The following is a 6,246-nucleotide window of genomic DNA, read 5'->3' on the forward strand; positions in this document are numbered from 1 at the left end:
CTTCTGGCTTTTTTTCTTACCCATTTTCATTCTTGGATAAATAATAAAAATATTGCATGTCCTCTTGATAACATAAGGTCAATCAAAAGTGTAGCAGATAACTGCAATGTTTTTTCTCCCTCCCCGCCACTGATCAGCTCGTCACAGCACACTCTGGCAGATTGTTCCAAGAGTGGCTTCTTCAACCATAAAGTGTGACCTTTAGTGGGGAGGGCATCCGCCAGCTCCAGATATGAACGCTCAACTGAGTTATGTCCCTTTATCTATGACATTTATGAACTAATTATAAGCACCAATTTTTTCCTGTCTTTGTTTGACAACATACAATTGAGCTTCATAGGACATCCCTTGGTCGATGCTGTTCCATGAAGTATCTGTCCACAACAGTACAGTTTATTCATAAATTAGACAATTTAACTGATATGAAGACATGAACAAGCAGTGTTGCCGCCACAAAGGGTACATTTGTACCATATTGGTATTTTTTTAGTTCTGATAATGGTACGCCTTTGAAATTTTTGGTACATTTTGGTACAATTTACCCATCAACATCTGCAAATGGGAAATTCATCTAAATACTGTATTATTCTCTGTTGTTAAATGCACAATGTGTTTTCAAAAGTTAACAATAAAAATAACATTTGAGAAATAGGCTGAAAACAAAAACAGTTTACAGACTATCTCCACTAATCCCTTCAGTACAGGGACGCCACTTTTTATATTTTATTTGGTTAACTCCAGAGGATTTTATTCAGCACAGAGGGGAAACCATACACAAGTGATTAACGATATTACTCGAGCAAAGGAAGATGGTGGAATACACCTTGCTACAGATCATGAAAAATTACACCTGTACTAATTGTCCTGCGTGGCAGTGAACAGTGACATCACCCACATGACTCTGACCTATATATACTGTTAATGAATATGATCTATTTCTTTGTGTATGAACCTCTGTCCTGTGTGGCAGTGAACATGATAGCACCCTCAGTGTCAAGACCTGACTGAATTACTCAGAATAGGCAAACTGTACTCCAAGCTTTGTCAATAAATTTATTAAACTAAACTAGTGATGTGCCAGTTACTACTGAAACAATTTATTCTTCAGATGAAGAAATACAGATAGAAACTTTAGGGAAAGCAATTAGTTTTGTTTCCATCTTTTATGAGCAAAGTGTAAATCTTTATATGAGCTAATGAAGAAGTTTTTGTCTTTTTAACTAAGAAGGCTTTTATTTTCTTCATTAGAAAAATCGGGGTGTTAAGTGATGCATGTGTTATTCATATAGTATCAGTAGGTTAATTTGGCCTTTCTGAAACATAACACGACAGTTCATTTCAGTTCTTATGAACAAAAGTTGTTCGTTATTTTTTGTAATGGAAACGTGCTTAACCTTTTGCATAGTTATATAAAAGTTAAGAGCAACTTATTTGTTTTTTGGGTGTATGAGCCAATGTAGATTTTATAATCATAAATAACTGATCAGTACATGGCCAGTGCTTGTTAACAGTGTGAGTCCGTATACATGCCCAGTTGTACTTTCCAACAGTGTGTAAAAGAGACGTGACCGACTGCCCAAGAGGCTAACTCACCGGTCAGACTCAGTGAAGAGGATAAGGTAATGTAAAATATCATAAGAAATTTGGGTGAATTTATAGTAAAGCACTGGTCTTTCTATCGCTGTTATTAATATGTATTTCATAATGTTTACACATATCTAAGACTTTTTCTTCTATGATATTTCCGCCGGAAATTAAGGATAACCGTGATATTAATTTTCCAATATTATTATATTTGGTCAGTCAGTCACAAGTGTCGCCATTTGTTGTTTACGTCTAGTGGAGAAGCTGTGACCTCCCCTCACCCAGTGCTCCCTACCCTTCGTGTCGGCGTCTTAATTAAGCGTCTACAGCGCATGTGCGGGGTAGTGTAGGAGTTTCTTATTGGCTATAACGAGAGGAGACTTATTATTGGGCAAGAGTTTTGTGTCTTAGCCAATGAACAATGCGTGGGTGCGTCGGGAGCGGAGATTTGAATTTTCAGTATCAGATATGACACAACAGGTTGAAGAGCTGTGCCGACATTGTGATAGAGATTATTTTACGTCAATAGCTGAGTTTCCCGCCGGTACCCTCCTCAAAGTGACCTACCACTATGGGCAACACTTCAAATTGATTCAAACAGTAACAACCTAGATGAACCTGACTCTTCTTCAGATTAAGGTAAGATGTAGTTGGGTTATGTACATGTTCTGGGTACTCAGTTCTAACTACAGGAGCGAACACAAACACCTGTAGAGTTTTTTGTAGGTTCTATTTGCTGGATCTGCAGAGGTACACAAGAGCCGGTACGTCCCTTACTCTCTCTCTATGGGTCAAATGACCTCTCTCTATAGGCCACCTGACCTCTCAGGCGACATGTGGCAAGTGGTACATTAGCAGCTTCCAGATGTCGCCAGGCACATTGCCACACGCTGCTAGCTAAATAAGTAATGTACTGTATATAAATGGAGTACATACAACATACATAATATACATACAGGTTAGGTTTGGTTTGGTTGGTAATTATTTTGTATTTATTTATTCATTTATTTTTACAAAGAAAAAGGGGGTAGGTTAAGTTATGTTACATTTCTTTCTGTTTAGAAATACGTTTTTCCTATGGTTTTTGATGAGTTTTGAACGATTTTTGCTTTTTCTACATTGGAAATCACCTGTTTGTGTGATTTACCCAACAAAAAACTCACATTTTCCACCATCTTCCCTTAAGGGGGTAACAAAAAAAACTAGTGATTTCTGGAGGAAATGAATATCATATTCGTTCGAAACTCGTAGCACATGTTAAATGCCACACACTACATGTTAAAGGCAAGTTCTAGTGTGTGTGTGTGTGTGTGTGTGTGTCAGGGCCAAGCTGCTGCAGATTTATTAGTTCATTGCACAATAAGTCAGTTGTATAATTCCCTGATCAGTCTGCCAGGCACTAAATGACGATACATTATTCTTAATAAAGTCCAGAACCTTGACGTTTCTGCACCAAATTATCCTCGTGAGCAGAAATATAAATGGTACATTCTGTGTTGTTTATGTCTTGTTTCAGTGAAGATTGTTCTATTCTCTTAAGGTTTATCCACATGGAATACTTAGAAAAGATGAAGGAAAAGACTACATCACAGGACACTATTGAGATAAATACAGCAGGGTTGATTAGTACAGTACATTACATGAAAGCCCAGGTAAGCTGAACCAAAATACGAAAAATATACCACATCCAGGTAGGAATTTAATTGATTTAATCAGTGATGTACAGTTGGCTGCACTTATACCTATGTGGTACAGTGGCTGCAGTCAGGGTGGAAGGTTTAGATTACGTTGGGATGCTAATGTATTATTGCTTGGGGCTGTACTGCACATGTTTCTTTCACAACAATCTAAATGGGATGGGTATACAGTAGCTCCCTTTATTTACAACACAAACCAAATAGAATCCGTATTTCTCCATTTTTTCCTCTGGTTTCACTTAACTTTTCCACCTATCTTGATTGCAGTTGTCAACTTTCACAAAGTTTAAAGTTTATCTCCTCAATCGTAGTAGGAAGTGTTAGCAAGCTGTATGTTGCCTTAAATTTAGAGAAATTATAGTGTGTGTGTGTGTGATTCTTATCAGAACATTTAAACATGTAACGTATTTCTGCCTTATCCACCCTGAATCATATATATTTTCAAGACTGAAAGCTGAAACTTAGTCTTTTTATTACTGCTTTTTACTTTTGTGGATATCATGAAGATTAGGTCTACCTGCCCGCTTGCTTTTGATGTTTTCTTAACTTATATTTATCTACCACCTAAGTCCCTTATTTATGTTATTTCATGTACTGTACAACATGGTATTGCCGCTTCTTTTATTTAAGGAACACCATTGTTCGTGAATAAATAAATATATAAGTGTATAAGTAGACAATCATGTATATTTATGCAATGGTTGCTAAGAATGAAGATGTATTTGGCTTATGACAGGAGTCTACGCTAAAGACAAGCTCGTTCTCTAGACAAGAACACGTTTTCTATGAAAACCTTAAATATTTAAGGTAAAATTAAAACAAGAGATGGCGCAGCAGTCAGGTGCTGAGCGTTACTGGAACATAGTACAAGTTTCTCTATACATTCCTTCCTTGGTATAACACACCATTGTGACGTCACCAGAAAGCCATTTGCCTGAGAGAGTCGTGAGGGAAGGACCTGTCTTGACTGGCTGTTATGTGCTGATTAATTTTTTAGTATATTTTTATATCAAGCTATTTAAACACAAGCTTATGTCGCTACTGTCCTGTGTGGTGAGTAAATTGTTGGTATTTTTATTTTCATAATTAAGTTATATGTGATGTTAGAGAGTTGGTAAACCACCACCATGGTAGTTTGTCAACCCATCAAGTAGTTACTGAGAGTTTTATTCCGTCAGCAAATGAAAATTCAGGTGGAGATGTTTTATGAAAGATAATTGCAAAGATAAACTCCGTCATTTAATATATTATGCTGCCGTGGTATTAGTGTAGTTTATATTGGTGTTGTAGTAACAAGTAATTCGTTGCCGTCGACGATTTGGTGAATTGACAAAAATTAATAGGGTTAATATTAGTTTTTATCCCAATAGGTATTTCAGATTTTGGTTAATATATAGGACTAACCCGCCAGGGCTGCATAGTGCTGATGTGGCCGTATTATCTCGCGTCCAGTAAGTTCTTTCTGTTTAATATACCTGGGAAGTTAGGTAAGGTTAGGTTAGGTTTGGTTGGTTGGTTGGTTAGGCCTGTTCTTCATAACCACAAATGTTAAGCAGAGTTTATTTAAAAAAAAAATATTTCCACAAACTACAACAGTGTCCACTATAATATACCAATGAAAATCCGGCGTTTTTATAATTGTTTTCAATCCGTTTCGCCCGCGGGTTAGTCCTATATAATTACCCAGATTTTTTTTACCATTATTAATAGGATTATTTTTTGGTAAAGGTGTAGAAGACGTTGACCATCAGAAGGAATTGTCTGAAAGTTTTTCTACACACTAATATAATATTAAACACAAAAATGGTAACGACAATTCATGGAACCTAAGAGAACCTGACCTAACATACCCAACCTGTGGGTTTGTTAGGTCAGGTTCTTTGCATTATCGTGTTAATTTGTGTTAAACAACTTACCTTAATATTGAGGTTGATATACATCAGCAATGGCGAGGAGGAATACATGGAAGCGTTCACCATCATTTAGGAAACGTCTCTTGAAGAGGGATTCAGCGAGGTAAACAACAAAAGTGGTGCAGGGAGGAGAATTGTGAAGCGGGATAAAGTAAATAAACAATTCCTAGAAAAAACACCTAAAATTATACTAGAAAGTTGTCGTTTCTTTTAATAAACTTAAAATCATCAAAACAATAATAACTACAGTATAGCAAAAATAAAGAATATCAACTGACAACTTCTGGTGGTCGTCCTTTTCTACACCTTTACTTTATTTTTTAATAATGAATCCATTTTCTTCTGTGGAATTTCCTAGGCAAATGCAGTCCAGGTCAGGTTAAGGTTGGTTTGGTTTGGTTAGGCTAGGTTTGGTTAGGTTAGGTTAGGTTAGGTAGTAGGTATATGGTAATAGGAGGTTAGTCTACTTTTGCATGATCAATAATTTTTCTGGTGATTTTTTTATTTTTAGTCGATTCTGAATGTTGTTTCTTGTGGAAATGAGCTGTTTGGGGGTTTGATTCCTCATAAAAATTGGACATAAAAAACGTCGCATTTGTGCAAGAAAAGATGTTCAGAATCCACTAAAAAACACCATAATTTGCCAGAAAAAATTATTTATCATGCCAAAATAGACTAATCTATTACCATGTACCTACTACCCTAACCTAACCAAAATACACGAGAAAAATGTCTCATACCAATTGGGAAAATTAGGATAAAACAAAATGTTACCATTAATAGTGAGCTGAGTGAAGGTTTATACCAGAAATAATTTATGGAATTGAACCATAATTTCTGGAGATAATATTTATATGATACCAAACACAAAAATGGAAGTGAGAATGCACAGAACAAATTCGAACCTGACCTGACTAACCTAACCTAACTTACAAACCTGTGCATTGTCGTTTAAATTTCCGTTAATACAGCAGCAGGCGGGTAACACAAGGAGTTGTTGGGTTATGTTCGTTTTTTTTTTCCATTGAAGATCTTTGGATGATAGTAAGTAA

This window comes from Homarus americanus, unplaced genomic scaffold, assembly GCF_018991925.1.
Source record: "Homarus americanus isolate GMGI-L3 unplaced genomic scaffold, GMGI_Hamer_2.0 scaffold56241, whole genome shotgun sequence".
Classification (NCBI taxonomy): domain Eukaryota; kingdom Metazoa; phylum Arthropoda; class Malacostraca; order Decapoda; family Nephropidae; genus Homarus; species Homarus americanus.